The sequence below is a fragment of the Lactuca saligna genome, chromosome 4 (genome assembly GCF_052625555.1).
Source record: "Lactuca saligna cultivar CGN05327 chromosome 4, ASM5262555v1, whole genome shotgun sequence".
Classification (NCBI taxonomy): domain Eukaryota; kingdom Viridiplantae; phylum Streptophyta; class Magnoliopsida; order Asterales; family Asteraceae; genus Lactuca; species Lactuca saligna.
Window position 1 is genome coordinate 57,061,585 of NC_136420.1, and position 10,769 is coordinate 57,072,353.

Consider the following 10,769-nt stretch of genomic DNA (forward strand, 5'->3'; position numbering starts at 1 on the left):
AGAATTCAATAAGGACACTAAATCAGGAAAGAGCAGTACATATTTCAATATGAAAAAACATACATGTTTCGATTGTGGAATTCATGTTCATATCCCGAGAAATTGTCCAAACCGTCCATATGTTCCTTATTATGCTTAAGGTAGAAAGCATGAGTCACGAGGATGATCTCTTAAGAAAAATTCCTTGAGATCTCATTTAGTTGATGGTGATAGGCACTCTAATAAAGACAGAAATTAGGTTGAACTTAAAAAGAACCAACAGGTTTTAAACAAAAATTCAACAGGTACTTTTACAAGGCCGAAATTGGCTAAGCCAAGGTCAGTATTGTCTAAGTCACCGTTTGGGTCTTCATCTAGTCATATACAGATACCCAAACGATCAAAAGCAAAGAAAAATATTTCATAGTCACCTGTTAATAAACCTAACTACAAATGGGTGCCCAAAAATTCATCAGTCCAATCACCTCAGAGTCTGTTGCATGCATCTGGTAATCAATCTGATCTTAAAAATGAAAATTTCAATTGTGTTAATAGAACAGGTAAACCCAGTGTTTCTATGTCTCGGGTTCCAAAAACTAACTAATCCTACGCATCATGCAGGAATAGCTATAGAGAAATATCATCAGACCTTGGTATGTCGATAGTGGTTGTTCCAGGCACATGACAGGAGAAGGTGGAAAGATCACTCAGAAAGGTATTGTAATGAATCGTGTGTTTAGCTTTGAGAACATGAAATATGATCCCGATCTGAAACACAGTCTGTTGATTGTATCTTAGATCTATGATAAAGGCTATTTCACTAATTTTACGAACAAATAGTGTCCCATTTTGAAGCCCGGAATCATCATCCAAGAAGACTGGATTTTAGTAAGATCAAAAAGGGATGGGAATGATTACGTCATCGACATGAATCATAACATTCTCGAGCAAGTCACTTGTCTTTTCTCAGAAGTCTCAGAACACAATGCTATTCTCTGGCATCGTCAACTCGGCCGCACAAATGCCAAGAACTACAATCGTATTGCTAAAAATGAGATTGGGTGTGGTCTTCCAATCAAAGACTTCATGACTTTTGATAAGTTTGTTCCTTGTGCTCAAGGAAAACATCATCGCAAGACACATAAGCCAAAGTTAGTCAACTCAATCAACAAGGTTCTTCAGCTGTTGCATACAGATTTATTCGGTTCAGTCAACGTTCTCAATATAAATAAGAATTCGTATTGCTTGGTTGTGATTGATGATTACTCTCAGTTCACATGGGTTTTCTTCCTGTCAAAAAAGAGTGGGATTATTGCCCAGATCAAGAAATTCATTATGATGATTGGGAATCAAACCAATGAAAGGGTGAAGGCACTTCAAACTGACAATGGCACAGAATTCAAAAATGTTGTTCTGGACCAATTTCGTGTTGAGAAGGGTATCATGCGTCACTACAGTGCTGTTCAGACACCACAACAAAACGATGATGCGGAACGGCGAAATCGAACATTGATGGACGCCACAAGGACAATGCTTTGTGATTCCAAGTTACCGGTCTTTTTTTGGGCTAAACCCATCAATACAACATGTTATGTTTAGAACCGTGTTCTAATCAACAAATCGCAGATGAAGACCCGGTACGATATCATATACAATCAAAAGTCATCGGTTGCTCACTTCAGAATCTTTGGATGTCCTTGTACCCTTCTTCACCTTGAATCCACCCCCAAATTAAACTAAAAGACTGATGATTGTTATTTTGTGGCATATGTGGCATGCACTGCTTACCGAGTATACAACAAAACCACAAACAAGATTATGGAATCATTTTACGTGCGTTGGCTGGAAGAGAATGAGACGGATGCACGAGTTGGACCCGATTGGTTGTTTAATTATGCATAATTTTTTGAATCCTTTCATGTGTAATTAGATAATGTTTCAGGTTCATGATCTCGTACAAGTGCTGATATTGAACATGAAGATGAAGATGTTGTATACAGACCACCCCTGGTCACTCTCGTGTCTCCTTTAGTGGATGAAGCCACTTCGAGTACTTCCTCGATCTCACCAAGTCAAAGAATCAGTTCTGATGTTGAAGATACTCCACTTTCCCCTACAGAACGAGAATTCATGACAATATATTTTTCCACTGCCACTCCATCATTAATGGAGCTTCTCTTTCCTTAACCTAATTTAAAAGAGTATGTTGCAAGTACCTCTCACGGTCCTAGATCGACTGAGGAGAGTGATTCGGATGAAGACAGATTCATCAACATCAACAACCTTCCTGTCTCAATCAATGACATCAGCCATGAAATTCCTACCAGAACTCAACGCGATGATCCGATCTAAAATTTCATTGGTCCCTTGGCCGACAGAGTTAAAATGAGAACTCAAATTAGAGATGTTAATTCATGTCTCTACTCTTGCTTCGTATCTCAGATCGAGCCCAAGAGTCTCGTCATGGCTTTAAATGAACCAAGTTGGGTAGATGCGATGCATGAAGAACTAAATCAATTTCAAAAATAAGGAGTGTGGAAGCTTGTTGAGTTACCGAAAGGAAAGAAATCTTTGGACACATGTTGGGTTTTCAGAAATAAGCAAAATGATTGTGGGGTTATTGTGCGTAATTAAGTTCGGTTAATTGTTCGCGGATTCAGGCAAATAGAGGCTCTTGATTACACAAAAGTATATGCACCAATAGCAGGTTTGGAAGCCATTCGTATATTCCTAGCATATGCTTCGTACATGGGATTTACATTCTATCAAATGGATGTCAATATAGCCTTCTTGTATGGAGTTTTGAAGGAGGAAATTTATGTTGATAAACTTCTAGGGTTTGTCAATTCAAAGTTTCCAAATCATGTTTACAAGCTGGACAAGGCTCTATATGGGTTACATCAGGCTCCCAGAGCTTGGTATGCAACCCTCACTAATCATTTGCTTGCGCACGAATATATACAAAGGGAACAACGGATCAGACATTATTCATCAAGAATGTGGATGCTGACTTGATCATCGTTCAGATCTATGTTGACGATATCATGTTTGGGTTGACAAGCACAGAGCTATGCAAAGATTTTGAGGATGTTATGAAGAGAAGGTTTGAGATGAGCTCGTTGGGTGAAATGACCATGTTCTAAGTGCTACAAGTTCGACAAGATTCGGATGGAATCTTATTACATCAAGGCAAATATGTCGAAGACATTCTTGAAAATTTTGGTTTTAAAGACTAAAAAACTATTTTGAATCCAATGGCTGAAAAACCAATGTTGACTACCGATCCAGAAATGGAATTCGTTGATCCAATAGAATATTGCTCGATGATTGGTTCTCTAATGTATCTGACTACAAGCAGACCTGATATCATGTTTGTTGTATGTCAATGTGCTCATTATCAGGATAATCCTAAACTTTCTCATTTAATTGCTGTTAAAAGGATTTTTAGATATCTTAAGGGTACCCCTAAACTGGGTCTTTGGTATCCTAAAAATCTTGATTTCGATTTATATGCATTTGTTGACAGCAATTACGGAGGATGTGATCTTGATATGAAGTCAACATCGGGTAGGTGCCAGTTTTTAGGAAATCAGATGGTGTCATGGCAATCTAAGAAACAACAAATTGTGTCAACCTTAACGGATGATCTTGAATACATTGTTGTCTCAACTTGTTGTTCTCAAGTTATCTGGATTCAACATCAGCATCAGGATTATGGTTTGAATTTTCTAAATACTCCCTTCTTTTGTGATAATGATGTTGCCATCCAAAATTATAAAAACCTAGTCCAACATTCCAAAACCAAGCACATCGATATCAAAGTTCATTTTATACGAGACTATTATGAGCGCTCGTTCATTTGTTTGGAGCAGATCCACACTGATAATAATGTGGCCGATTTGTTCACCAAACCTTTCAATAAAGCTCGCTTCGATGTGCTTGTGGGTTTTCTGAAAATGATCCGTTTTGAAGACTAATTAGTTTAGTTTAGTTTAAATTTGGCATTTTATTTTTCATTTTCCTTTCTTTTCTCTCCTTTGCACAATTTTAGGGGGAGAATTAAAAACCAAAAAATCTAAAAATATGTATTTATGTTTTTCATTTGTAGGTGATCCTTTGGGAAGTGATACCAAGAACAAGTGATAACAGGCCATTGCAACAAGTGTAAGGTATTGAATCTGAATTTTCTAGACTATGTGTTCAATGTGCTAGTAGGCACGAAAGGTTCAAAAGGACTAGACTTAGATTGCCAATTGAATGGACTTGACAATATGGATTTAGATAGTTCTATTTGGACTGATAATACGATGCTTGGATAGGTTGACCAGTGAGATAAACATGAGAACCTGCAGGATACATTAAAGTTATATGTATCTAGATATGTGGCTTGACATTTCATTGATTATGGATTTATTTCCTTAATTCCAGTACTGATAGGGTGAGTGGGGGTTCTGATAAAGTAAGTATGTAGAAAATTGTTTTCTTGCTTTCTATTTTCCAGTCATATGTTGTTCCTTTGTGTGATTGGAAGAGATCCGACATGGAAAGCAACATATGCAACTGTATCTCTATGCACCTTCTTATCTATGCAATTCTTTATGTATGTTAGTCATATGTTGTTTCCTCTGCGTGATTGAAATAATCCAACCTAGAACACAACATATGCAACATTCTACATCTCAACCTCTCTATCCGTGTTAGTCACATGGTGTCCCTTCTGTGTGATTGGAAGAGATCTGACCTGGGGCACAACATATGCATTTCTAAATCTGATTTCTTTCATAATAATTTTCTACTCACCTAAAGTAAGGAGGGCTTTAGAGGTTCTTGATTACTGGGGTATATCAGGAAGTGGGGAAACACGTTCTAGTACATCTAAAATTGAACCATTTAAATAGGTTGTCTGTAAATCTTGTTGCTTAATTTAATTGAACAAAAATATCATTGGTCATCATCAGCTAAATGGTCCATTTAGGAATTCAGGAGCAATGTCTTGTCATTTTATTTTCTATCAACATTGTCAAAAATCTTTCGTGTCTAAGTGGACCATAATACCGACAATTGAACAGATTTATTCATGAAGGTGAAGGTACTGAAAAACAAGTTAAGACTATGTCAAAACTTCTGATCCCAAAACATTAAAAAAAATAATTGTGAAGAGTAGTTAGTGTTATTTTATTTTATTTTATTTTTTATTTCTAAAAATTTAAGAAAAATTTTGGTTTGAATTTAAATTTTTCGATTTTATTTTTATTTTATTTTTTTAAGTCTTCAAATTGTCTCTTTTTTAATAGAAAAATGGATTTTCGGTATAAGCCTATAGGATTTGGTGTTATGGGCCGAAAATTGTCTTAGGTTATGGGCCAAAATCTTATTTGGGGTATAAAAGTAACTAATTTTTGGCCACCTCCCTCATTATCAAGTTGTCAACTGAAAATCTTCTTCTCTCTCCCCTGTTCACGTTTGCAGTCAGAACTCTAAATCATTGATTCATCATTCCTTATCGTTTTAATCGAAAAATTGCACCCCGATTTTTCATTGTAAGTGATTTGCGACTTCCATACAACTGATTCTCACTCGATTTGATCAAGTTTTGCAGGTTTATGAAGAAAAAACGCGATTCTGACGGTGTTTTACGAAAAACTGGAAAAGAAGTCGATTTCGGCCGAAAACCCGTTTTTGGTTGAAAATTATTTTTCGGACGAAAATCCTTTAATCAACCTAATTTTGAACAATTTTAAATCAAATTGAAGTCTAATTGACTTTAGTTGACCAAAATCAACTGTATTTAATTGAAATCAATGTTTTCAGAAAATTGGTCTTAATTGTTTAATTTTTGATCTTCTCAGTTGGCTCGTTTGATGCAGACAAATGGCAGATTTGAAATTTTCTGAAAATCACAACATTGATGCATGCTTACCTGATCCACCTCAAAGCCATCAAGAGTTTAAGTCCATGGTTCATGGATTTAACAACTGTAGACTTACTCACGCCTTTTAGTTAAATCCCATCATTTATAAGGAGTCAATATGTGCATTCTGAGATAAAGCTTCTATCAACAAAGAAGGAGCAGATGGAGAAGGCATCGTGGAATCAATTGTGCAAGGAAGAAAGATTGTTGTTTCAGAACAAGTCATCCGAGAAGTTCTTCACTTTGAGGATCAGCCAAGCTCTCCAGTCGAAATACCTATTGATCAGATTAGAGAGGTTCTTGATAGGATGAGATACGAAGTAACTCCACCCCCCCCCCTACAATGAAGATGTTGCTCCCTCCTTACTGGCGTTTTCTTTCCCATGCTTTTATAATATGCATCTTAGGCAAAAAGGGAGGGGTAGATGAGATTTCTATATCTTCTACTGGTGCTATAGTTGCTCTGATCGTAGACCTAGACTTCAACTTTTCAAAATAAATGATGAATGAGATGAAGAGTAACTTGCAGTGGAAGAAAAAGGATGTTTTCTCGATGTATCCAAGATTTGTCCAGATGATCTTTAATGCTAAATATCTAGATTTGGAAAGAAATGGTGATACTTTGGACTTGAAATCTTTGGGTCCAAATACATTCGATTTAATGAACCAAAACTGAAAAGGATCTAAGATTGTCTTTAAGGGAACAAATCCCTTGGTGAAGTTTGGGAAATTTGCTGAGATAAAAGAAGCTTCTGAACTAGAAGATGCTTCTGATGATGAAAATGAAGATGTTACAGTCTCTGAGCATAAATATGACATTGTTCCTCCTGTAGCAATTGTTGCAGAGGAACATGTACCTATGACTAATGTGGATGATGGTGATGATGATGATGATGATGATGATGATGATGATGATGATGAAGGAGATGGGATGAATGAAGGGGTGATGCACCAGTTTTATTGATGATGAAGATTTTTTTCTTTGATTTCGAGCCGAGTAATGATTACCTCAGTTCGTTCTTTGATGATGTTAATGATGGTGGAATTTCTCCAACTAAGACAGAGGGAGACACCCATGTTCTCAAGCCGCCATATCAATCAGCTGCATAGATGGATGAGTTCATTGCTCAACTAGATTCAACTGCAAGGATTCCTCCCCAAGAAGTTTTTACTCCAACTATTACTCCATCGGATCGTGATCTTGATGAATCTCAAGCCTCTCAGTCATGTTTGTAAAGTAGACGTGCTGATCCCAGGCTGGGAGTGCTTGTAAGGGAACAAGTTCAACATGTTCAACAGCCTATCACACAACCATCGAAACATCCCAACCAATTCATGTTGAGGGTACAATTTTAGATGAAGGGACCAGTTTTGCTTATTCTTCTTTTGAAGCGGGGAGCTTGTCAACTCTTGGTAGCTCCTCTCCACCCCAACCTAAGCATGATGCCGCCTCAGAGTGCCTCACCAGTTTTTCAGCTCAAGAGGATGTTGATCCTGCACCCAGAGGCAAAGGGATATCCATTGGTGCAGGGGGTTATGGGGTGAAGAGCCATTTATCTCTGAGCTCAAGGAAGAGATTGGTTTCTTATATCAAAAGCTTATCGAAAAAGATGTTTTGATTGGAACTCTAGACTTTAGAGTTTCTGAACTTGAAAAAGAAAACTATCAAAAATCAAAACAAATTTATGACTTGCAGCTCAACCTTGGCGCTTTAACTGTTGGATATTTCGATCTAAATAACAAGTTGATTAGTGAATTTGGCGACAAATTCAAAATATTAGTCAATGAATACCATGAAGCTGAGGCTTCCCAAAGTGCTTCTGCCCAAGCAACTCAAGATTCACAAGATGCTCCTAAACATGTCAGTACGACCCGTATTGTTGATCATTTTGAAAAAGAACCTGCTCAAGCTGATCCGAGAGTAATTCTGAAGCAAACTCAAAAATAATCAAAGACTCAGGGAAAAAGAGGATTTCTCTTCATGAAAAATTCTACTAAGAATGTTCGTGGTGATCACCCCTTGTTGAGTTTTACTGAGCTCGATAAAAAGCGGTTCTAAGCCAAACATGGAGACAGGTCAGGAATTATGGTGTGGGGATTTCATGATCAGAAGAACATTTGGGTGGTCAAAAGGAAAAGTGGAAATGTGGAGTATTATGCACATCAAAATTACATTAGTTCATGGACTTAAGTTGATCTTACAGAATTGGCTGAGGCTCCCTTTCACAACCTATCAAACGATCCGCGTGGAAATAACTTCAAGCTCTTTTGGAGAACCAAGTAAAGAAAAAGTTTGATGGGATGACAACTGCATAATATTTTGTCAAGAAAACCAATGGCATAATTGATCCCAGCACCAACCGTACCATAAAAAATGTGATGTGGCCTCCTACCAAATAAATGGTAAAGATTCATATTGTTCCACAGTTACATGACGATTCTCTGCAGAACATGGAATTCTGGTATTTGATGAGGCCACAACCACTACAGTCATCAAGTTGTAGAATAATAATATACGTCTTCTTAAAGCAAAGGATCTCCTATAGCTTGGTGTACGCGATATCTGCACCTTGGTAGAGCATCAGATCATGGTCAATAATTATATTTTGGAGGTTAGTGCTAAAGAGTTTACTGGCATGGTTGTTGAGATCATCAACAAGTGCTTGTGGGCAGGAGCCAAGGGGAGCTCAGATGTGATGTTCGCCGACAATCCTTGATTTCATGCTAGCATCAAACCAAGGGTGAGACTATTAGAACCTATTTTGTTGGTTTGTGCTATGCATATATTTTTATAGGCTTTATTACTCTTTCTATGGGTTGTTTGTGGGTTTTCGGTTGGTTGGACCAAAAACGTTCTGTTTTCGATCTCTAGTTTGTTTTCGGCTATAAACTTGTTCTTTGTGTGACCTATAAATAGTGTCCTAGATTGATAGATTCAGAGAGTTGTTTTCGGTCATTAGTTTGTGTGAGATCATTTGTACATGACGATTTCAATTAATACAAAATCGTGTGAATTTTGATCAATATTGCTTCTTCTTCTTCTTGATTCATTCTTATTTGATACATTGATATTGTTTGATCACTAGATTGGTTCATTATTTGGGGAATTACACATCCTAAGTGTAGAAATGTCCATAGATGACATGTTAATCTATTGAATATCAAGAAAATTCACCTCATGTTTGTGGCACAATCCTATAATCCAAGTGCATTATTATTCACTTCCCGCTCATGAAATATAAATAGATATATAATCCATATACCAACTTCAATACCTCCCATGAGTCCTCTTCTCGGAAACAGCTTTAACATCATCGATGTACATGTGGAGATTGTCATTATATTTAGTAACTTATTAGGTAGAAGAAATCACAAGCATTGTAGAAATATAATTATTTCCAACTATTGTTTCCTCAATTATTTTACAATTAAGTAAACGATAATATGATTCTACTGGCTGCATGAGAATATCGTGTCTAATTTCTCCCTATTTGGTGGTGTACTTCTTGTTTCAACTTCATTATTGTTCATTAAAAGCATGTGTCTTGTCTCATGATCACTAATGGTAGGATCATCACCTTGTTTAGAAAGAGGGTCCATCCCATGACCTCTTTCACTATGACTATAAAAATTTCTCCATTAACTATTATATTTACTTTGTACATTAAAGATTCAATATACTATTGATTATTGTACAAATTATCGGAAATGTCATTGTCCATGTAAACAGTGTTATCCTACTACTAGCAATTTTACAAAACATGCTCTTAGTCGAAACTCGCCAAGGAACTCCTCGACATCAATCCATATCAAAATTTCCAAGAGAATAAAGTCTCATGACCATTCCTTTACTCCTAAAAACCATAATTTAACGACAATATGGTTACAAAATTGATGACATTCACGATTGTTTGAAAATCTCAATAACACCCATAATAACAAAATACAAATGCACATTAAGGATATTGTTTCTAATACACATAGTACTTAAATGTGGCATAGAAACAATCAACCCTCTCAACAACAAGAAAGTCTTATCTTTGTCCTCAACCAATAAATCCCAATATTGTAGGGTTATAACTCCCTCTTACATTGTTACATCTATAGTCTTTGCATATTTGTTTTACTACTTGAAAAATCTCAGGCATATGAAACCCCCGGGGGGTGTTTCTAGAATGAAATTTCATGCATCTTCGAGTGTTGTGGACTCGAGATTTAAAGGCTTCATGTATGTATATTTGAGCGTTGTGAACTCTAGATTGAAAGGGTTCATACCCTACAACACCCTTATCAAACCTTGACAACATAAAGAACAAATGATGTATATCTATCTAAATGCAACATAGATCCCACATGAGGTTTTTCACCTGCAACCATCCCTCGCACTCCAAGAAACATGAGCAACAATTATCCTTAAACCATAGCAAATCTTCGTATAGACATGTTAGCATGGTTGTTGGATTTCATAAAAAGCTATATACTTAAATGATAATGCCTCCCGACTGTCTTGATTAATCCTTATTTTATAGTCTTTCAGTGTATGAGGATTAATGAGGGATCTATCTATTTGTTATCATATTTCCTTAGTTATTGATCAGTTATTTCATAATAGGTTGTTTCATGTTTGGCGCACCTACTCGCTGGTAGGATCATTCATAGTTTTCTGGGTAATTGCTTAAGTGAGTTTTCTCACTATTCTATGTATTATAATATGTATCATTTGTATGTTAGGATGTTGTTAACATGTGGTGTGTTTTGGCGTGTTGTTAGGCAAGTAAACCAATTTTGTGTTGAAAGCAAAGATACTTGGCCTTGACTTTCCTATAATTCAAGCACCACTCCACGTACCAATCCACATCTCGCTTCATGCAGGTCAACC